The 24,922-nt window shown below is 41.5% G+C and overlaps 1 protein-coding gene across 7 annotated transcripts in view; it reads right to left on the bottom strand.

The window, feature by feature from the left end:
- ZFYVE9 (zinc finger FYVE-type containing 9) overlaps window positions 1-24,482 on the bottom strand; it is a 98,342-nt gene extending 73,860 nt beyond the window's left edge. For 5 of the 7 annotated variants that reach the window (XR_010589594.1, XR_010589595.1, XM_065553829.1 and 2 more), the window contains exon 1: window positions 24,293-24,475. The gene's annotated coding sequence lies outside the window, so the exon portion shown is untranslated. Of the gene's footprint in view, window positions 1-24,292 lie in introns of all 7 variants that reach the window. The other 2 variants (XM_065553827.1, XM_065553828.1) reach the window with 2 other exon arrangements.
- Between the last annotated feature and the right edge of the window lie 440 nt (window positions 24,483-24,922).

Here is a 24,922-nt window from a genome sequence, read left to right as displayed (position 1 = left end):
CTTAAGTTAAGGAGACAGTCAAAAACTTGGGGGAAAAGAAATGAATTTCTATTCTGTTATCACTTGATATGTAAATTGGCAACAATACATACACAGAAGTGAGTCTGTGGGTGAATTCCATGAGCATGGAAGGTTCTCTACAGACAGATGAGGTACAGACAGCAGTGCAAGCTTCCCCACTACACTACCATGTCCCCTCCCTGACCTGATGGATCACCCTGTAGATGGCAAAAGGATAGTTCACCCTCCATGGCCCATTCAATTCTTGGTCTCTCTGCTGAGATTTTGAAAAGTGGAACCCACTTAGTAACAATTCTGTTCATGCTACGTGATGTGGACACTTGTCAACCAAACCCTGGTCACCAAATGCATTTCACGTGGGCCACCAAACTGCTATCTGATAGTAACAGATTTTGATCACTACCAATCAGAACTAGATTAGAACCAACAATCTATAGACGAAAAAAATTACATATTGTGTTACCAATCCCCTGAAGCAAACAAGTCTCCCACAGAGGAAATATTTGGGGCATGCAGGGCAATAGCTATAAGAATAAAATGTGAAAACAGTAGAACTAATCTACTTTCTTTGGTCCCTTTTCCTGTGTACCAAATTTAACTTTTTCCTAATTGTTCAACCTGGAGAAGGAAACACAACCGAAGTATTGCCATCAGCCTCCAAAGAAAATTCTTAGAATATTACCCTGCAGTCCAAAATGCTCCTTTGTTTATACCATACCACGTACACTGGAACATCCACAAAGGTCAACCCAAAAATCAATGCACATTTACAAATATAAATACAATATATTTATATAGAGAGAGACATTTCAGAAAATAGATTAAAATGTAGGGGGGGTTTCCTCCTTTATTTTTTAAAAGAGAAAAAATAAGGAGGATAATAAAAGAGGATCTTTTCTAATAAAGAGAGTTAAAGGGGAAATACATTAAAATAAAATCACAGATAATATTCACTAGCTTTGACGGTCAATGCTCTTAAGTTCTGCACAAATATTAACCTCTGCTTAGAAGGGACACCATCACCTGGGAGGAGTGGGAGAATAATACTTCCATCTCAGAACTGTATGCCTAGTAAAACTCAAAATCACTATAACTGAAAGAGAAGGAAAAAAACCTCAAACATTGTTTGTTTACTTTGAGCATTTTAAGGCACGTTCACTGATTTGATAATGATTGGATGCATTTTGTCTCCTGCACTACTACGATAGGACTCTGTGACAATAAGCACCCCTGTATTCATACCATATACACTATTGTAATAATTTTTGTACAAAATATGCCTTGTGAGGTATCATTTGAAAACTAACAACTCACTGGTCAATAGCATCATAGTGAAATGTACGTAGCAACGTTATATGTAAAGTTATGAAATACCCCTGGATGATGTTATTAGCACGTGTTCAAAACCACACACCCCTGCCCAGGCAAAAGTTGTTGAACAGGTCTATCCTAAACAAAGGAATGTGTGTTTTACCTCAATTTATATATAAGTAGTAAACAGGGGCCTCGAGACAGCAGGGGGAGGAGATGAAAGGAGACTCAGGCCTTTTCTATACTACAGAGTTTTGTCGACGAAAGTCATGACGACAATCTAAAAGTGCTATAGCAACATTGTTACTGCATGTTCACACTATGCTCCCTCTGTCGGCAGAGCATGTCCACAGTTGGAACTCTAGCATCAACAGTAAGAGCAGTGCACTGTGGGTAGCTATCCCTCTGTGCTACTTGCCACCTTCTGCCACTAGGACTTGTGGAAAGGCAGAGTGGATCACACCACATCATGGGAGTGGGTTCAATGTCCCGTGATGCATTGTTTTCCGTCCCAGCATTCTACGGGCTTCCGACAGCGTTTTACAGAATTTTTCAATGGCCCCCATATATTGAGTACCCGCCATCTCCGTCTGAAAGGATGAATCCTGCACTGTTCTCTAATGTTATGGTCACTTTCATTAACATATCGCAGATGGTAATACAGTTAATCATGAGGTACCTATCTAAAGAGGAATCAGAGGTGCCTGACCTGCTGTGTGCCATGGAAAGAAAACACCAGATTACTTTTGACATTCATGGAGCAGCTGCACATGGTGGACTGTTGGTTTCATAATACTCAAAAACCAGGGGGAGAACACTTTAACCTGTCTGGCCATTCAATGACAGACCTGCGGGTGGCTATCTTACAACAGAAAAACTTCAAAAACAGACTCCAACGAGAGACTGCTGAGCTGGAATTGATATGAAAACTAGATACAAGCAACTCAGGATTGAATAAGGACTGGGAATGGCTGAGCCATTACAAACATTGAATCTATCTCCCCTGTAAGTATTCTCACACTTCTTATCAAACTGTCTGTACTGGGCTAGCTTGATTATCACTTCAAAAAAAAATTTCTCTTACTTAATTGGCCTCTCAGAGTTGGTAAGACAACTCCCACCTGTTCATGTTCTCTGTATGTGTGTATATATATATCTCCTCAATATATGTTCCACTCTATATGCCTCCGAAGAAGTGGACAGTAGCCCACGAAAGCTTATGCTCTAATAAATTTGTTAGTCTCTAAGGTGCCATAAGTACTCCTGTTCTTTTTGTTGGTTTTGGGCACAGGAAAAAGGCAGTAAGTGGTGGGATCACATTGTTATGGAGGTCTGGGATGACTAGCAGTGACTGCAGAACTTTCGGAGGCAGAAGCCACCTTCCTGGAACTGTGTGCGGAGCTCGCCCCAGCACTGCTTCGCAAAGACACCAAAATGAGAGCCGCCCTCTTGGTGGAGAAGAGCGTGGCGATCACAGTGTGGAAGCTAGCGACTCCAGACTGCTACTGCTTGGTCACAAATCAGTTCGGAGTCGGGAAGTCCACCCTTGGAGCTGCGTTAACACAAGTGTGCCGGGCCATTAATTTCATGCTGCTACAAAGACCATGACTCTTGGCAATGTGCATAAAATATGGTTGGCTTTGTGGAAATGGTATTCCTTAACTGCAGCAGGGCAATAAATGGCACGCATATGCCAATTTTGGCACCGGACCACCTTGCAATGGAGTACATCAATAAAAAAAAAAATTAATGGAGATATCCTATCTCCTAGAATTGGAAGGGACCTTGAAAGGTCATTGAGTCCAGCCCCCTGCCTTCACTAGCAGGACCAAGTACTGATTTTGCCCCAGATCCCTAAGTGGCCCCTCAAGGATTGAACTCACAACCCTCGGTTTAGCAGGTCAATGCTCAAACCACTGAGCTATCCCTCCCCCCTATAGTGAGTGCTTGACTTCTATAAAATCGACCTAATTTCGTAGTGTAGACATACCCTTAGTGAGAGTTGGTTTGATCTGTGATGCATGCATTCAGATAACTGATGTCCAAGAAGGCTAATAATTGGAATCAGAGTGTTTTACCAGTTCAAGGTTGCTAAACACAAGGATTTACTACTTCATAATGACAAGGAGTCCAGTGGCACCTTAAAGACTAACATATTTATTTGTTAGTGTTTAAGGTGCCACCGGACTCCTTGTTTTTGTAGATACTAACACGGCTGCCCCCTGATACTTCATAAGGGTTCTTTGGTAGCCTCTCTATGAACTAGATGTCTTAGCCCAATTTCATATGTCTATATGACCAAAAAATCCAAAACTGTCAGTCTCAGTGGAAAGGCAAATTAATGAATGGAGTCTCCCCCTATATTTGGTTTCTCCAATCCAGCCTTGATATAACTGTGTGGTGAAACTTGTATTGATGGTACACAGGTTCTACCTGTGCTCTGTGGATAATAGAAGACTTCAGTTTTCAGTGCTGTCAGTCTGTTGTCTTTCATGAGCACTAAAATTCACAAAGAGTTATTAATCCTTTGCAGAGATAAAGAACAGGGCTGTTTCTATCTAGCGTATTCCAAACAAAAGTAATGGCAGGTTTGACAAAATGTCTTAGACATGTGACAGCGGTAATAGCTGCACCATATGCATTAAAATCTCTGCTGTGGCAAAGGACTTTAAACTAGAGCCTGAACATGGGCTGGCATTTTAAAAATATTTGTATTGTCATTGCAAACCTGTAATCATGCGATTAGACAGAAAGGAAAAGAAATACTTTTAAAATTCTGTCTATTACACAACATGCCCCCCCACACACACCCCCAAACAAAAACAACACTGGGACGTATTAAAGAGAAAAAAATACTTAGCCTAAAAAAACCCATCAGGTAAAATACCCTTGCAGTATTAGTATAGAAAGCTCCAAAAAGTACCTACCATAGCTCCGTATTTTAAGAAGAAATTTTGATTTGTATTCTGGAAGTAAAGAATTTTCTGTAACATCATTGGAACCACATACCTCTATACTAAACATAACAGCCTTAGCATACAACTGAGACACTAAAAACACCCTCACAGCATCAAAACAACTATTTTTTAACCTTTATATTTCAAAACCCCCAACAATTTTTTAACCTTTTTCAGTCTTAATCTGTTGGGAAACAATGTAGAAAATTGGAATCCAAGTGATAAAAATCTCAAAACATAGGGATAGCAATGTTGTGTGTTGATCTGGAAGTTCCTGAGAAAAGAAGTCTAAGACCCCTTTCATTTGTCAGACTTCCCACTTCCCCCTCTCCACAAATTAGGCTGGAGTCAATATCAGAAGAATTGAGCCCATGGTTTCATCTTTTATTTGGGTTATGAAATACTTTATTAAGAGCAGGAAGTAGGGGATTAAATGCAGTTAATTTAAAAGAGATTAAAACTTTTCTAATGGTTCCTCTGCATCAACAGCATCAGAAATACCAAGTATCCTTGGATTTTTCATCTTCTAAAATTTTCCATTGCTCCTATTACTCAATGTGGAGTAACCCAAGATTAGATAGTTGTGTTTCAGGTTTGCCACTGTAACTTGTATTCTCTCTTCTCTTTGTCTATAAAAGATTAGCCAACAAACTTCTGTTCATTCTATTTAGTTCCATCTTCGTCTAAGTGATTTTGCAGATAGAGGAAAACTGAATTCTCACTAAGGAGGAATGAAAGAAACTAACTTTTCCACTGATATTTGCATTTTTCCTGTAGATTTTTTTCCCATGCTGTTTTAAGGCTGCTATTTTCATTCTTGTCTCCTGCTGAGTCTCCAGGAGGGGAAGGCATTCACTCATGTCAGAGCAGCAGCAAAGTATACCTAACAGCAGATGCCTCAAAGAAACACTGTATATGACTTCCCAGTCAAACTGGCAAGGGCAGAAGAAAAATGAAAACAACGCTATCAATCCTTGCCCTTGGGCAAACACCCCGATGGTAAAAGACACCCGCTCTATGGCAATGCTTACAGTAGTGGACAAATCCTATTGCCCAACACTGCAGACAAACCCCTTTTCTACTTCAGAGGGAGGAAAAATTATTTTTTTGACACAGAAAATATTCATGCCAAAAAAACCATACATTTCAGAATGCTGTGGAGGCAGGATCTTCATAACGCAGCTGGAGGGGAAATCTACATGCAGTTCTTACGCAACCTCTTTTGGCTGACAAAGGAGCAGTTTTGGGGGGTTGGCTCTGAAACCCAACCTATAGGCCTTGATATGATGTGATAAAGCTCTCTCCAAATACATTATGCAGTCTAAATTCAAGCTAGCATTTCACACATGTCCCAGTTTGAAATACTGTAACACAGAAATCTCATGTATAGTATATTTCATGCTTTTCTAATTTAAACTTGATTCATGCTTCTGAATTTAGTCATGGACCCATTCCATAGAACATGTAATTAACCTAAGTTACATTTTGTTTGTTTTTTAAAATCAGCAAATAGAGTATATATAATTGACAGTAATTATTTCAAATTTGACACTAATCATAGAATCACAAAAAAATAGGGCTGGAAGTCATCATGTCCACCCCCCTGGGCTGAGACAGGACCAAGGAAACCTAAGACCATCCCTGACAGTAAAACTGGTTCTTCAAAACCTCCAGTGATATGGATTCCACAACCTGCCTTGGAGCCCTATTCCAGAGTTTAACTACCCTTATTGTTAGAAAGTTTTTCTTAATATCTAACCTAAATCTCCCTTGCTACAGATTAAGCCCATTACTTCTTGTCCTACCTGCAGTGGACATAAAGAATAATTGATCACCATCCTCTTTATCACAGCATATTTAACATATTTAAAGATTATCAGAACCACCCCACCCCGCGCGCACACCTTCTTTCCTCAAGAATAAACATGCCCCGTTATTTTTAACCTTTCCCCATAGGTCAAGTTTTCTAAACTTTTAATCCTTTTTGTTGCTCTCCTCTGGACTTTCTCCAATTTATCCATATCTTTCCTAAAGTCTGATTCCCAGAACTGGACATAGCCCTCCAGCTGAGACCTCACCAGTGCCAAGCAGAGCAGGACAGTTACCTCCCATATTTTACATATGACAACCTTGTTAACAAACCCCAGAATTATATTAGCCTTTTCTACAACTGCATCATCTTGTTGACTCATATTCCATCATGCTCCACTGTAACTCCCAGATCTTCTTTAGCAGTACAACCACCTAGCCAGTATTCCCCATTTTACAGCTGTGCATTTGATTTTTCCTTCCTAAGTGAAGTATTTTGCACGTGTCTATATTGAATTTCATCTTGTTGATTTCACTCCAATTCTCCAATTTGTCAAGGCCATTTTGAATTTTAATCCTGTCCTCCAATGTGCTTGCAAACCCTTCCAGCTTGGGGTCATCTGCAAATTGTATAAGCATACTCTCCACTCCATTATCCAAATCATTAATGGAAATCTTGAATAGTACCAGATCCAGGACTGAACCCTGTGAGACCCCACCAGATACATCCTCCCAGTTTGACAGTGAACCATTGATAACTACTCTTTGAGTATGATCTTTCAACCAAATGTGCACCCCTTATAGTAATTTCATATAGACCACATTTCCCTAATAAAAGCTAGAATAAAACATATCAAATAAGAGTTTGGGACAAATTGTTTTAAGATGGGACAATTTATTTTGCATGTTTGTCTGTTCTTGGGAAAGGCAAGGGATTGACTATTAGAATACATCACTGTGGAAGAAAGGCTAATGCTTAACAGGCTTGAAGAGTAAACTTATATCAAGCACAATGCCCCATATCTCAATATGAATCAATCATCTAGTGTGACAACTCCTGTAATCGATTATAATTAGCTCTCTCAGCTTCTGTGTAGAGGAAAACAGAATGACTTCCCAAAAATATGGCAAAGGCCAATGAGAAATTCACAGGTGTTCCTGATATTTGGGAAATAAGTGCAAAACTGGAAACTACCTCATGAAGACTGGGTCTCCTAGATTCAATGACTAAGCTTCCCATATATAATGAACAATTCCCATTATAAAAACCATGAAGACCTGATAATGAATCTGATAGTAAAAGTCAAATGTTTAACAACATGCAACTTGAAGAAAAGAAGATCACTTGCCACTACTTATTTATAGGTCCACCAAGTTTAAAGATCTATTAACCACAGAGGAAAATCACCTCAATTCCGTTTAATTAGCCAGCTAACTGCTCTTTGTAGAGTTTTCAGAAAAAGAAAAATCTGTACAGAAGATAAGCCTGCACATCTACATTCCATTTCAGCACGCTGAATAGTAGTCTATCAAATATTAAAATCATTTTCATCACCACTTAGCTATTTCCACTTTCGAACAAAACTGTGGTCACCTTTGCTAAATGTGTATCTGTACAACAATCACGTACTACAATCTTGATCACCCTATCCACTTCCCCTCTCTGTTAGTGCTATATAATCTGTGAATTATAGATGATAAAATAGTTAAAACTCCTGAAATCTGGTATTTTTATATCAGACTCCAAAAGTAAACAAGGTACCTATGGAAGTTTCTCTCATAATACCTTTTGACCTAAAATATCCTTGGAGGGATCAGGATGAACTTAATATCCTGTGACAATTGTATTTGCCCTTATATGGCAGTCTTTGTACTTTTATCATATTTACTTTATATTGATTTATGTTCACCTGCATGATATCATGAACGTTAGTCACTGTTGTGTCGTCAGTTTTTATGAAGTTCATTATTAAATGCACATGATCTTTATCTAACTGCATTATTAAGACCTGCTGTGTAATATGTCTTCAGCAATTAGCAACTCAGTACAAGAATTGTAATGTTCTACTGTTATGGGCTGGAATTGGCTTCACTGCTATTTCTGTATGCTTGACTCTTATTGACCTTTACACCACTCTGGCAGCGTTAAGAGGCTTTAGAGTTGAGTAAATTACATTTAGACTCACTTTAAGGCTCCTTTTCACTGCTAGAGTGGTGTAAAGGCACCCGAGTGTAAGTGACAATCAAGATACTTCTGTAATCTATGATACCTATTTAAAAATTCTGAAAAAAATAGTAATTATCAAAAATCAGGTTGTCCAAAAATGTGTATATTTTTGGTAGTTCTCGATATTATAGGGAAGATTCTAATAAGAACAGCCATACTGGGTCAGACCAAAGGTCCATCTAGCCCAGTATCCAGTCTTCGAACAGTGGCCAATGCCAGGTGCCCCATAGGGAATGAACAGAACAGGTAATCATCTAGTGATCCATTCCCTGTCGCTCATTCCCAACTTCTTGCAAACAGAGGCTATGGACGCAATGGATGGACCTATCCTCCAAGAATTTATCTAGTTCTTTTTTGAACCCTGTTATAGTCTTGGCCTTCACAATATCCTCTAGCAAAGAGTTCCACAGGTTGACTATGCGCTGTGTGAAGAAATACTTCCTTTTGTTTGTTTTAAACCTGCTGCCTATTCATTTCATTTGGTGACCCCTAGTTCTTGTGTTATGAAAAGGAGTAAATAACACTTCCTTATTTACTTTCGCCACACCAGTCATGATTTTATAGACCTCTATCATATCCCCCCTTAGTCATCTCTTTTCCAAGCTGAAAAGTCCCAGTTTTATTAATCTCTCCTCATATGGAAGTTGTTCCATACCCCTAATCATTTTTGTTGCCCTTTCCTGAACCTTTTCCAACTCCAATATATCTTTTTTGAGATGGGGCAACCACATCTGCATACGGTATTCAAGATGTGGGCATACCATGGATTTATATAGAGGTAATATGATATTTTCTGTCTTATTATCTATCCCTTTCTTAATGAGTCCCAACGTTCTGTTTGCTTTTTTGACTGCTGCTGCACACTGAGTGGATGTTTTCAGAGAACTATCCATAATGACTCCAAGATCTCTCTCTTGAGTGGTATCAGCTAATTTAGACCCCATCATTTTATATGTATAGTTGGGATTATGTTTTCCAATGTGCATTACTTTGCATTTATCAACATGGAATTTCATCTGCCATTTTGTTGCCCAGTCGCACAGTTTTGTGAGATCCCTTTATACCTCTTCGCAATCTGCTTTGGACTTAACTATCTTGATTAGTTTTGTATCATCTGCAAATTTTGCCACCTCACTGTTTACCCTTTTTTCCAGACCATTTATGAATATGTTGAATAGGACTGGTCCCAGTACAGACCACTGGTGGACCCCACTATTTACCTCTCTCCATTCTGAAAAATGACCATTTATTCCTACCCTTTGTTTCCTGTCTTTTAACCAGTTACCTATCCAAGAGTGGACCTTCCCTCTTATCCCATGACAGCTTACTTTACTTAAGAGCCTTTGGCGAGGGACCTTGTCAAAGGCTTTCTGAAAATCTAAGTACACTATATCCCCCTTGTCCACATGCTTGTTGACCTCCTCAAAGAATTCTAGTAGATTGGTGAGGCATGATTTCACTTTATAAAAAACCATGTTGACTCTTCCTCAACAAATTATCTTCATCTAATGTGTCTGATAATTCTGTTCTTTACTATAGTTTCAACCAGTTTGCCCGGTACTGAAGTCAGGCTTACTGGCCTGTAACTGATGGGATCATGTCTGGAGCCCTTCTTAAAAAATAGTGTCACATTAGCTATCCTCCAGTCATTTGGTACAGAAGCTGATTTAAATTATAGGTTACAGACTACAGTTAATAGTTCTGCAATTTCACATTTGAGTTCCTTCAGAACTCTTGGATGAATACCATCTGGTCCTGGTGTCTTATTAGTGTTTAGTTTATCAAGTTGTTCCAAAACCACCTCTAATGACACCTCAGTCTGGGACAGTTTGTCAGATTTGTCACCTAAAAAGAATGGCTCAGGTTTGGGAATCTCCCTCACATCCTCAGCCGTTAAAACCAATGCAAAGAATTCATTTAGATTCTCCGCAATGGCCTTATTGTCCTTGAGTGCTCCTTTAGCATCTCGATCACCCAGTGGCCCCACTGGTTGTTTAACAAGCTTCCTGCTTCTGATGTACTTTAAAAAAAAATTGCTATTACTTTTTGAGTCTAGCTGTTCTTCAAATTCTTTTCTGGCCTTCCTAATTATATTTTTATACTTCATTTGCCAGAGTTTAACCTCCATTCTATTTTCCTCACTAGGATTTAACTTCCACTTTTTAAAGGATGCCTTTTTGCCTCTAACTGTTTCTTTTACTTTGTTGTTTAGCCACAGTGGCACTTTTTTGGTTCTCTTACTATGTTTTAAGAAGAAGAACAGGAGGACTTGTGGCACCTTAGAGACTAACAAATTTATTAGAGCATAAGCTTTCGTGGACTACAGCCCACTATGTTTTTTAATTTGAGGTATACATCTAAGTTGAGCCTCTATTATGGTGTCTTTTAAAAGTTTCCATGCAGCTTGCAGGGATTTCACTTTTGGCACTGTACCTTTTAATTTCTGTTTAACTCCTCATTTTTGTGTAGTTCCCCTTTCTGAAATTAAATGCTACAGTGTTGGGCTGCTGTGGTGTTTTCCCCGCCACAGGGATGTTAAATGTAATTATATTATGGTCACTATTACCAAGTGGTCCAGCTATATTCAACTCTTGGACCAGGTCCTGTGCTCCACTTAAGACTAAATCAAGAATTGTCTCTCCTCTTATGGGTTCCAGGACTAGCTGCTCCAAGAAGCAGTCATTTAAGGTGTCAAGAAACTTTATCTCTGCATCCTGTCCTGAGGTGACATGTATCCAGTCAATATGGGGATAGTTGAAATCCCCCATTACTACTGAGTTTTCACAGTCACTATCACCATCCTGGTTGGGTAGTCAGTAATATATACCTACTGTGTGCTAGCTCTGCCTCTCTGTGTATGTGTGCATACACACACACACACATAAAATAAAATAAAGGTTTAACAGACAAGCCTTCATGAATTGTGTGACTGAGCTGAGACACTTGCATCTAATTTTCAAGTCCTAAGGACCTCACAACTTCTGAAATTCAGATGCAATAGTAGTCAATTTTTGAACTACATTCTCTCAGCGTCTTTGTCCAGTTTTCCTTCTCAAACATTTTCCTCCATGTCTGTTAATGCCCATATCTTTCCTTCCTTTGTTGCTTCTTCCAATCTGCATTTTCTTACTTCACTTCTATCTGTGCCCCTTTCTCAAGTCTCCCTCTAAACCAAAACTCAAGTAAATAAATAAACTTATCTGTTTAGCTATAACCATTTGTAGGTTATATATTTATGTACACACATAAAGGCAGTAGAATAATAAAGTAATGATTGTAACAAACCTGAGTAATTGCATGAACTAATTATGTATTTATCATTTGTGGCAGCTCTGGGACTAACCAGGTTGGAGCCCATTGTGATAAATACTGTACAAACTTATACAAAAGGCTTTGCTCCAAAGAGCTTACAATCTAAGAGAGAAGACGGTAATAGGTGAAGAACAAAAAAGCAGGTCAAGGTGGGAGAGATTATTTTAACCCACATGCTTCCTATCACTGTTTGCTCTCTTTTGCTGCTTCATGAATACAATTAGGTCCCGATCCTGCAAAGTGATTTCCTCTTTCAGATTCCCCACAAAATAATTAGGGCTCCACACAGGCACCAGACAATGGCAGTTCCCTTCACAGGATCAGGATCTTAGATTTTAAGCTATTCAGAGCAGAGACTGTATCTATAATATCTGTCTGTTAAGCACTTGCAGACTTTAGGCATTGTATTGAAAAAAAAAAAAAAAGGACTAATCTCCTTGTCTATTTCCCAGTCTCACTCCCTTTTTCCCGTATTAATTTCTCCAACACTCACTTATTTTCTTGCCCCTGTTTTCCAGGGCATGCGAAGTTCTGTGCCTCAAACACTCCTGGTAAGATCCCAATCAAAACATTACAGCTAACGCAGATTGAAATTGTCAACACAATGTGCATACCACACTTCCAAGTGATAAGAGAAGCCAATTCTTCAAGCCACTTCAACTACAATCTTCAATCTGGGATCCTAGTTGATCATTAAGGCATCAGATGAGAAGCATTACATTAACCATGCACATTACTCTGGGTAATAGGATTTACAACATTTACACACACACAGTATCCAGAAGGGTCCAGGTCTGACACTCATATCTTACACTTCACTCAAGAAACCGAGTATTTAGGACCTCTACTTAAAACAAGTTTTGTTAGCTACAAAAAAGATCTTCTTTACATGTTTACTTAAAAGGCAAGAGGATGTACAAATGCATCTATAGAGAAGTGACGCTGACCAGCAGAGACGAAAATACAGCTAAGGAAACACAAAGGACTAGCAAGAAAAAAAATTCAGTGAACAGGGGACATTTAATTTATACCAGTTTCTTGTACATCAATCTCCAAAATCAGTTTCTATTCCTTGTGCTTTAATATAGATCTTTTCCACACACACAAAAAAAGGGGGGGGATATACCAATTGAGGAAGAAAACTGCAAATATATTTTACAGGTGACAAATTAATTGAAGACTTTGCAAGCTAGGGAAGTATGATACATAGAAAAGTATGTTATTCAAATATCAACTATAGGCATGTATTATTAATTACAAATACATGTGTGTATTGATGTTCAATATTAAGTGACACTTTACATTTAAAAACAGTTAAAGCATCAAAAAAGTACAGTACAATGTGTAAAGCAAACTGATTTTTCATTCACCTTTCACCACTTATACAAAAACACATGCATTGATATAAGAATTTCAGAATTACAATTTGACATTTAGCGCATTTCAATACGTGCTATTTAAAGTGACCTGCAAATACTGTAGCTTAACAGATGTGCAGTAAGTGTATTTTTATTTGCTGAGTGCACCAAATACCAAAGGAGCATCCAATATACCCTAATTATGAATTAACCTCTCTCCCATCCACAGTGTAATTTTGTGATACAAGAGCAACTACTGTGCCCTCCTGGATTATCAAGATGGCCTAAAAGTGGGAGCAGTGGCAATTTATTATATGGCATGGTTTGGAAAGACTGAGGGTTTGTCTTCACTACGGGGTAAGTCAACCTAAGTTATGCTACTCGAGCTATGTGAATAACATAGCTGTAGTCAACGTAGCTAGATAAACTTACCCCAGTGTCTTCATTGCACTGTGTCCACGGGAGACGCTCTCCAGTCGACTTCCCTTACTCTTCTCAGAGAGCTGGATTACCAGGGTCGACTGGAGAGCGCTCTGCCGTCGATTTAGCAGGTCTTCACTAGACCCACTAAATCGATCCCTGCTGCATCAATTGCAGCAGCATGGATCTCCCCATAGTGAAAACCAGCCCTGATACAAACTAGGATATAGTACCTATTTTTGTTGTATTAGGGAACAGCATTTTTGTTCTGATGTGCTGAAACTGTGTATAAATTAGATACCAAAACCAGATAAAGATTAATATGTGAAGAGTAAAGCTGTCACTCACTTGATCACAGTACAGATGAAATGTCCATTTAACTGCAGTAATGCATATGTTGTTGTGTGATAAAACAGGCATTTAAAAAATAAATCATTGCACTATAACAATTAGTTCCTAGAATACTTTTTAAATTGCAGTTTTTAAAAGTTAAATTGTTTAATGTGATTTTTTCTTCTTCCCCTGAAAATCTCCGTATTTATAGTTGAGACATCAAATCAATGAATTAAAAGAGGGTTTATGTACTAGATTAAAGTGTGTTTAATAGTATTATACATCAACTATTGTACATTTTATGAATAAATTACTTCAACGGCACACTCAGGTACTGTAGACAATATTTAGATTGTTTAAAAAATGATTTTACAAACTATTAATAGAAATGTAATGATTTTTTTTAAATCAGATTAGATTAGATTAAAACAGTACCGCCATTTCGAGGCTTGACAAAAAATCCTACCAATTCAGCAGAACTGGGGTTAGAACTAGTGGGAGTCCTAGCATAGGTAAGGCTCCAGCAACCAGACCCATTTTTACCACGATTCGATTAGAACTAAGATGGTGGTTTACAGGTCGAGCCACCAGAGCCTTGTCTACATCGGGACTCCCACTCGTTCCACCATTGGTCCAGCTGAACAAGTGGGAATTTCTTCGTCAATACTCCAGTGTAGGCAACGTCATCTATCCAAAAGCCACTAAAAATTAGAAACACTAGTTAATTTAGTAGGTGACTAGTGGGAGGGACACAAAGGGGACACCAGCTAAAGGGGAGAATGTGACCTCCCCACATGACCCCTTCATGTGACTCCTCCCCGCCACGCTCCCCATGTGACTCGTCCCTGCTCCACCCCCAGCCTGGGGGCCCCCCGCTCTCCCCATCCCCTCCCCATCCCATGTTACCTGGCCGAGTGGGGGCTCTGCTCCAGTCCCCCGGCATTTCCCAGGCACAGCCTCCAGCCATGCTGCCTGCCTGGGATGCTGCCAGGTGCGGCACGCAGCGGCTGCTCTCTCCCAGGCAGCCTCTGGCCACACTGCCTGCCTTGGCTGTCCCAGGCAAGCAGCGTGTCCGGAGGCTGCCTGGGAGAATGCAGCTGCTGCGAGCTGCACCAGGCAGCGTGGCCGGAAGACAAGAGGCTCTGGCCCTGACCCTTAATCTCCCCAGCTGCCAGCCTTGTCCCCCCCCCCGGCATTTTGGGGAGGGTCATGTGATCCTTCGCCTCCCCTCCACGGGTCACCATCATATGAGACCGGCACCTGTGACAGTCCCAAAGAGGGTAAGGTTAGTATCATCCCTATTTAACTGATAGTGACTGTCACAGATATTGCAACCACATACAGCATTTTTGGGGACCATACAGTGTTAATTTTGGGAATGTTCTATCTATCATTGTGGAGTAGGAATTGTATTCAATTCTATGGGAGGAGGGTTACCACAACTGATCCTGGAACTAAAACCAGTTGGGTGTGATCACTACAGTTTCGGAGATTGTAAACAACTCCAGAGTAGTACTAGCCCTAGGGTGGTTTGCATTTCTGAGCCAAACAGATACCAGAGGCCCAAGGAAACAAAAAGGCTTTTGGTATAAAAAGATGAGTTTAAGGAGATTCAGAGGTCTTCTTTCTGATCCAACACACAGACATGACCTTTTGACTAAGAAAGGGACCCAACCCTGGACAAAACTTTTGAAGGGCATTGGCTTGCCAGATTCCATATGTGGAAAATGGGCGGTTTATGGTATATTTGCTGTGCATGTACATTTGCAGTGTGTGTACATTTTCTCTGTATGCTCTTTATCCCTGAATACATACAGTCTGCTTACAAAGACTGTCTGGTCATTTGTAAAAACTGTGTCATTGTCCTTGGAGAGAAATAAAGGAGCAGGGGGCTGGATGTTCGTAAGATATGCTTGGGTAGAATCACAGTAAGGAGCAGGAGACGGCAGCCTAAAATCTCTGGTCAGAAGGGATTGGGAATAGGACAAGGGTCCTTACCCAGAGAGAGGTGAAGGCTAGAGACCTGAGAGCATTCCTTGAGCAGGCCAAAAAGGTGGGACCAGAGGTGCAGATAACCTTAAACTGACAGGCAAATTTAAGGCACTCAAAAGTTAAGTGACTTGCCCATGGCAAAAAAAAGTCTGGGGAGAAGCTGGAATAGAAGAGCCCCAGCACTGTATCTTCCTTAAACATTCCCCTGTAGTATTTGCAACCCTGCTAATGGAACAATGAGCACATGAGAACCAGAAAAATGAAACTGAGTAGAAACAAAAGAGAGAGTGGTTTAAATTGCTCAGTGAAATGTAAAAAGTAAACAACAGCAAACATAAAATTATTTGATTAAAGTTTTTACTTTTTAGAATCTGAAATATTAGTAACAAAGCTAAGGAAATATATTTTTGTGACTATTTTTAACCTGACAGTGTCATTAAGTCTTAATTTAAATTTTTGTTTATTGACACCTCCGAGCCATCTAGCCATCAGATTGGCCAACTGATTTTGTCTAATATATTTCTTGATAAACATACAAACTTGTTATTTCACCTTATATTTGCAATCACTGTGTATATCCACATTCTGGATTCATAACTACATCTGAATTAGCTTTTATCCTACCGACCCCAAATCCATCATTTAGCTCATACAGTACTTCAAGCACAAGCAGTTGGGTGAACATGTGTATTGAGTTCAAAGCAGTTTCAACACAACAAAACTAAGTCTGCAAAACAGAAAGCCTCTCTGATAGTTACAGTGTCATTCATGGACAAAATTGCTATTATGGGATCTGAAAAGCTCTTTGATCTGCCTCTTAAAAGAGTTGGTAATGTTCAGTGTAAGTATATCATACTACTTGTAGAAAAATAAATAAATCATCACCAGACCTCCAATGATAATCTTGCTATGAATTCTGTAACAAATTCATTTTTTATTACTCACCAAAAGAAACATTTAAAATTTAGAGCAGATAAATATAAATACTGTACTTTGAAAGAACATTTGCAAAATGAGTAATGGTTTCATTTCACATGTGTCCATTAAATGTTTCAGGTAAGTCATACAAAAACACTTTCATTATTCTACATTAACTCAAAACATTGAAACATAAAGTGGTGATACTTCTTGAATGCCATGTTAAGACCAGGATAATGAGACACACTAATAATGCTGCAAAGTTTCATTGGTGCAGTAAGTGCACTTCTTTTAATAAAAGAACTCACAAGCATCATTGGCACAAATTTGACCTAAGTTATCTGATGGGAAATTACCTCTGGTTCCACATATCCTGGGATGTCAGAGGGATGGGTGTCCCCATCTGCCACTTCATTGAAAAAACAATCATCATTGTAGTTAGTCTATACATTAAATTCTTTGCCCTTTTGTGCAGACCCAGAACTGTGCTAACATCTTTGAGAACACTGGAGTATTAACAAGTAAATAAACAAGACCCATTAGAAAGACAGAAATCAGTATTTGCTAAGGGGTTGCCTACACTGGCACTTCATCAGCAAAACTTTTGTCGTTCAAGGGTTCTTAAAAAAACCATACACACACACACACACAAATGAGAAAAGTTTTAGTGACAAAAAGCACCAGTGTGAATAGTGCTTTGTCAGCAGGAGTGCTCTCCTGCCGTCAAAATTGCTGCCACTTGTGGGGGTGGAAGTTTTTTGTCGGCAGAAGAGCTCTCTCTTGCTGACAAACAGCAGCTACACTGCGTGCCTTATAGCGGCACGGCTGTAGTGGCACAGCCCTGTCACTGAAAGCCTCATAGTGTAGCCATAGCCTAACTAAAGGCAAAAATTGGTAGACAACCATTATTTTCAAACTTCACTAAGGCTGGGTCTACACTACCCGCCTGAATCAGCGGGTAGAAATCGACCTCTCGGGGATCGATTTATCGCGTCCCGTCGGGACGCAACAATCGATCCCCGAATCGACGCTCTTACTCCACCAGCAGAGGTGGGAGTAAGCGCCGTCGACGGGAAGCCGCAGAGGTCGATTTTGCCGCCGTCCTCACAGCGGGGTAAGTCGGCTGCGATACGTCGAATTCAGCTACGCTATTCACGTAGCTGAATTTGCGTATCTTAAATCGACCCACCCCCCCGTAGTGTAGATGTAGCCTTAGGCAGAGGGTTTCCCTAATATACATAGGGGCTCATAACATTTTCCAGGTTTCTGATCATACACCCATCACAAATCAGGAGCCCCCGGAGCAGTAGGGAAATGATCACGGCACAGTCATATCTCCAAATTGAAAGCAGCAGTACAGAAGTACTTTCACACAGCTATAATTGGCGGGAAAACTGATTAGTGCCTTATCTACATCAGGTTTTCCCCATTGTTGCAAATATCAGTTCAGCTCTGCTGGTGGTAACAAATAGGAGAGCAGTAGTGTAGACAAGGTGTTGGTGGCATTTTACACATACAGACCTGTCTTAAACAGGGTTAGGCAGTAGTGGTTAAAACAATAGATCTCTGGAGCCCAATTACAGTAGAGCTCCCACATTTGCTGATACGGTGGAGCTGAACCAATAGTAGAAATGCTATGAAGTTTTTGGTCAAAGAACCCTAGTCATAGATCACCATCTACTGATTGTGAAATACTAGTCAATTTCACTCTAGAATGATTCCCTTGAAAAACACACTGAATAGAAGCACAGCACCACACTCTCTAAAAGATACTAAAAGGAGAAGTCACACAAAACCAGAAAAATAAAAAGGAACAACAATGGTATGCAATAAAATTCTTGGTAGAAAAATACGAGCCATCCTAGTTTAGAGGACAGGAATTCTGCTGCACCCCTAAATATTTCCTAGAACCACTAACAATCTCATGACAACAATCCAAACCTTTCTTAGAACTTTGGGGAGGAACCATTTTAAAATACATACATTAAAACTATTCTAAACATACTTGACCACATTTGATTTATCTGGAAGTCCATCTGAAAAGTTACTGCAAACTGTCTTAAGGGTCTTTTAAAATTCCAGATTCATAATATAGGAAAGCATACAGCCCCACCTAACCAATAGGGAGAATAATATATGTTAAATATTTGTAAATGTCTAGTTCCAACCTGCAAAGAATATATAATACATTGGAACTATTCATTAGTGGTATTCTTATGTATACAATTCAGTATTAAGATCTACTAAATGCTATTTAAGAACAAAGAGAAAAATCAAAGAAACTGATGCAACGAAAAAGTCCAACATTCAACATCCATTCAACAAAGTCAGCCTGTGTAACTTATTGCCATGTGATGTTGTGCATGCCAAAAGAATTAGACAAGATCATGGAGGATAGGTCCATCAATGGCTATTAGCCAAGATGGTTAGGGATGCAACCCCATGTTCCGGGTGTCCCTAAACCTCTGACTGCCAGAAGCTGGGAGAGCAGATGGATGAACCTCCATAAATAACCACTTTGAATTCAATTTATAATTAGAAAGACCAATAATTAATTAAGGTAAATTAAAGAGAATGAATAAAGTAAGAAAAAAACTAGAGTAGAGTAACAAGGATCCCATACATGGTTGCTCAGCTGTCTTTTTAAACTCCTGTAAACATCATAGTATGAAAAGCTAGTATTTCCACAAACTACAGGATTAAAGATTAAAACTCAACACAAAAAACATTGCCATTTTCCAGAGCTCCAAAATATAACTAGTTTTCAGCCACTTGTACATCAATTGCACATTCTTTATCAATACAAAATTATCTCTAAATTTTTTATATTGTAGCTGAAAATACAGCTTCTCAGAATGTCCTTCGACCAACATGAAAGGAAAATTGAGCATGTTGGTTTACGTTTCTGTTAACCTCAAAGATTCTGATCTCATTAAGAATCTAAGATAGATATATAAAAGAGTCCACCTTTTAATTTCATTAAACAGTTTAATCTTAATGACATTTACAAAAAATAATTGTGGCCATTTTAATTAAGAGGTTTTGAAATAGGACAGAACTACACTAACCTCTCTAAACAGCTTTTTTATAAAATCCCTGATTCATCAGTATTTGTTTGTGAATTGAAATTATTCCATTTGATTCCCATCTGAAATCCTACCAGGAAAATTTTTACTTGGAATATGTTCAACATAGTAAAAGAAAAAGATTTATTAGGAAAATAAAGAGTTAACACCCAACTTCTTAGAAAGACAAAAGTCATTTTGTGGCCAGGGTTTATTAAAAATAATAAATAACTAATACCTCACCCATTAACATTTTACATGCCATTTAAGTCAATTTTACAAAGATCTTTAAATCACTATAAAAAAGCCTCAAATTGAAAACATAATTTATCTTCTGCTAAATGCTGATATAAGGAAGAGACCTGCAACAATAGAAACTGACATCTTATCATTCAGGGGCTAAGCATTATAATAGTACAACTTCCTCATTAAACCCTGCTCAGACCAAACAATCTTCCTGAAGCCGAGGCTGTTCTTTCTCTGCTTTGAGACCCTCTGACACAGGCTACAAATTGTGCCAAATTAAAAACAAATTTATTTCATTTGTACCTTAACATAGTACTGAACCCTACAACATAGGTTTAAAGGAGTTTAACCTGCTAATCTAAAATATGGAAATTAGAGAGAGTCAGGCAGGCAGAGTTTAGAGCTAGTTATGTATTAGATTTAGATGAGAATTTGGTTTGGAGATTGAATCTGGGTCCATGTTTGGATTGGATACCATTTCCTCTATCTTGGGCTGATAGCTCATAAAATCGACACGTGAACCAGAACTTATAAATATTTACATTTTTATGTATCTATACATTTTTATACTCTTTTGATCACTGAATTATCTATCAGGCATACCTAGGCCTAGGTGCGTTCCACACAACCAAAAACAATCTGTCACTAAAATTCAATTACTATGTCTAAAAACACTTTCTGGACAATAAAACTTTCCCAACCATCAGAACAGCTTTTATTACAGCATAACATCCATCAATCTCCTACTCGCTCTAGTAGGCCCCTTCCAGTTTTGAATGCAATCTGGAATCAAAAACTTAGGGGAAGGAAGGTTCATCTAAGAATTCTGAACAAGCACTAACACCACCCAAATTGAAAGGTGGTTGGATTTGAGGTTTCACATTTTGGTCCATTTCTAGCATAAACATTTGAATAAAAGTATACCTAAACAATGAAATCCCATGGAAGGCTCCGATTTGTTTAAAAAAAAAAAATCTGTAAAACTTTTTTTTATAAATAAACAAGATAGTTAACTCTAAAACTGAAGGTCTATTAATTCCTATATGGTACTTGTTTCCAAGCTAGTTAGTACGATAAAAACAGTCCTTCAGACACAATGTATCATCTTGACCTGTTTATGACCAAAGGATTAGTACACATCTGAAAAAACCTGAAATATTGAGGGAGCTGATTATTTTTATTGTTGGACACAATCATGGATGGGGGAAGATGGAGGGAAGCGGTAGACGTGGTATATCTTGACTTTAGTAAGGCTTTTGATACTGTCTTGCATGACCTTATCATAAACAAACTGGGAAAATGCAACCTAGATGGAGCTACTATAAGGTGGGTGCATAACTGGTTGGAAAATCATTCCCAGAGGGTAGTTATAGGTGGTTCACAGTCATGCTGGAAGGCCATAATGAGTGGGGTCCCACAGGGATCGGTTCTGGGTCCGGTTCTGTTCAATATCTTCAGCAATTATTTAGATAATGGCATACAGAGTACACTTACAAAGTTTCCGGATGATACAAGCTGGGGGGGGGGGTTAAATATATGGAGATATACCTATCTCATAGAACTGGAAGGGACCCTGAAAGGTCATTGAGTTCAGCCCCCTGCCTTCACTAGCAGGACCAAGTACTGATTTTGCCCCAGATCCTTAAGTGGCCCCCCTCAAGGATTGAACTCACAACCTGGGTTTAGCAGGCCAATGCTCAAACCACTGAGCTATAAAATTCAAAATTATCTGAACAAACTGGAGTAATGGTCTGAAGTAAATAGGATGAAATTCAATAAGGACAAATGCAAAGTAATCCACTTAGGAAGGAACAATCAGTTGCACACATACAAAATGGGAAATGACCGCCTAGGCAGGAGTACTGCGGAAAGGGATCTGGGGGTCATAGTGGATCACAAGCTAAATATGAGTCAACAGTGTAACACTGTTGCAAAAAAAGCAAACATCGTTCTGAGATGTATTAGCAGGAGTATTATAAGCAAGACACAAGAAGTAATTCTTCTGCTCTACTCCGTGCTGATTAGGCCTCAACTGGAGTATTGTGTCCAGTTCTGGGCGCCACATTTCAGGAAAGATGTGGACAAATTGGAGAAAGTCCAGAGAAGAGCGACAAAAATGATTAAAGGTCTAGAAGACATGACCTATGAGGGAAGATTGAAAAAATTGGGTTTGTTTAGTCTGGAGAAGAGAAGACTGAGAGAGGACATGAGGACAGTTTTCAATTACATAAAAGGCTGTTACAAGGAGGAGGGAGAAAAATTGTTCTCCTTAACCTCTGAGGATAGGACAAGAAGCAATGGGTTTAAATTACAGTAAGGGCGGCTTAGGTTGGACATTAGGAAAAACTTCCTGTCAGGGCGGTTAAGCACTGGAATAAATTGCCTAGGGAGGTTGTATAATTTGTATAATCTCCATCATTGGGGATTTTTAAGAGCAGGTTGGACAAACACCTGTCAGGGACGGTCTAGATAATACTTAGTCCTGCCTTGAGTGCAGGGGACTGGACTAGATGACCTCTCAAGGTCCCTTCCAGTCCTATGATTCTATGGTTTAATATAACTGTAGATGTTATAAAACATACCCTTTCCTCCCCACCACCACTACTTTTGCAAAAGTGACATGCTTCACATCACCACCATGAAATAATAAAGACATATCAAGCATATTACTACTAAAGGCACAAGTTACAAATCCTCCCTTTTAGGATTTAGGTCTAGGGTCTGAGAGGGGCACCTTAGGGGCAAACAGGGGTTTGTTTCACTCCTCTCTTCTGGGGTTACACAGAGAAAACTGAGTCGCATAAACAGAATCCCTTACTAGTGGGGCTGGTACCATACCAGATACAGAGCAAAGAGATGCAGGGATCCCACGGCTGGGGGTTCATAGAGCAGCAATATACTAGAAGGCACAAGCCACACTCTAAAGGGAGCCTAGCTGCACTCAGAGGGCTCTTTCCCTCTTCTCTGGGATCCGAAGGCTGGGTGCTCAGAAAGGGGAAGTGGGGGCTCAAGCACCCTCAACTGTGAGCCAGGGGAGGGAAGAGGTGCCCAGGGCTGGGGGCTTGAGCACCCTTAACTGCAGTCGGAGGAGGGGGGTACCAAGGCTGCGGGGTCCCAGGGCTGGGGGCTTGAGCATCCTTAGCTATAGCCGGGGGTGAAGGAGAGTCCCAAGGCTGGGGGCTCAAACACCCTTACTGCAGTCAAAGAAGAAAAGAGGTGCCCGGGACTGGGGGCTTGAGCACCCTTAGCTGCAGCCGGGGAAGTGGGGTCCCAGGGCTGGAAGCTCGAGCACCCTCAGCTGTAGCCGGGGAAGTGGGGTCCCGGGGAAGGGGGGTCCCAGGGCTGGGAGCTCAAGCACCCTTAGCTGTAGCCAGGGAAGTGAGGTCCCAGGGAAGGGGGGGTCCCAGGACTGGGAGCTCGAGCACCCTTAGCTGTAGCCAGAGAAGTGGGGTCCCAGGGAAGTGGGACCCCAGGGCTGGGAGCTCGAGCACCCTCAGCTGTAGTCGGGGAAGTGGGGTCCCAGGGCTGGGAGCTCAAGCACCCTTAGCTGTAGCCAGATAAGTGGGGTCCCAGGGAAGTGGGGTCCCAGGGCTGGGAGCTCGAGCACCCTTAGCTGTAGCCGGGGAAGTGGGGTCCCAGGGCTGGGAGCTCGAGCACCCTCAGCTGCAGCCGGGGAAAGGGGGTCCCTGGGAAGTGGGGGTCTCAGGGCTGGGAGCTCGAGCACCCTCAGCTGTAGCCGGGGAAGTGGGGTCCCAGGGCTGAGAGCTCAAGCACCCTCAGCTGCAGCCGGGTAAGTGGGGTCCCAGGGCTGGGAGATCGAACACCCTTAGCAGTAGCCAGGGAAGTGGGGTCCCAGAGAAGTGGGGTCCCAGGGCTAGGAGCTCGAGCACCCTTAGCTGTAGCAGGGGAAGTGGGGGTCCCAGGGAAGTAGGGGTCCCAGGGCTGGGAGCTCGAGCACCCTCACCTGCAGCCGAGGAAGGGAAGAGGTGCCCGGGACTGGGGGCTCGAGCACCCTCAGCTACAGTCGGGGGAGGGGGGTCCCAGGGCTGGGGGCTCGCTGAGGACTCGTCCCTGACCTCTTCCTCGGTGGGGGGGGGTCTCTCCCCTCTGGCTGCCCCGGGTGGAGGGGGCTCCTGGCTCCTTTGAGTCCCCAGCCCTGATCCCCGTTCAGGACACGCCAGGGACAGTGTCGCCCGCCGCTCCCGTGAGGTGAGGAGGCTTCCCCCGGGAGGCCGGCGGGGCCTGACGCCGGGCAGCAGGGGCCTGGGGAGCGGGGTGCCCGGGCGGGCCTTGGGGGTGGAGGGCGCGGGCCGGCTCACTCACCTCGGGAGGCAGCAGGCGCCGCCGGGTCTGCATGGTTGAGGGGATCCCCCGGGCCCCGCTCCGCTCCCCGCCGCTCCCGGGCGGGCCCCGCACACACAGCCAGCGAGCGCTGGAGAGGCCGGCGCCCGCCCTCACGCCAAGCCAGCCCGGGCTAGCTCTCTCCGCGGCCGAGGCCGCCTCGGCGAGCAGCAGCCAGCGCCCCCTGGCCGGCCCCAGAGGCAGCGCACGGCACTGCGGCACCGCCGGCGGGGCGGGGGAGCGGGGAGCCTGCCGCACTCGCGAGTCGCCACACGGGGCCGGGGCCGGGAGCCTGCCCCCGCCGGCCCCATCCTCGGCCCCGAGAGGGGACCCAGCGGGGGCTCTGCGGGGAGACGGCCGTAATGACAGCCACACAGGGAGACAACTATACCAGGATCCACATCACACACACACACACACCACACAACATCCACATCTCACACACACACACACCACACAAATATACACGGACATACACCAGGGAGCCAGCCCGAATGCTACACACCCGGACACACAACCACACACAGCTACATGCCAGGGAGACAACTATACCATCATACACATCTCTATCTCTCTCACACACACACCACACAAATATACACATACACCAGG

The sequence above is a fragment of the Chrysemys picta genome, chromosome 8, assembly GCF_011386835.1.
Source record: "Chrysemys picta bellii isolate R12L10 chromosome 8, ASM1138683v2, whole genome shotgun sequence".
Classification (NCBI taxonomy): domain Eukaryota; kingdom Metazoa; phylum Chordata; order Testudines; family Emydidae; genus Chrysemys; species Chrysemys picta.
The sequence above is the reverse complement of the archived record's forward strand: the minus strand, read 5'-3'. Positions and strand labels throughout refer to the sequence as shown.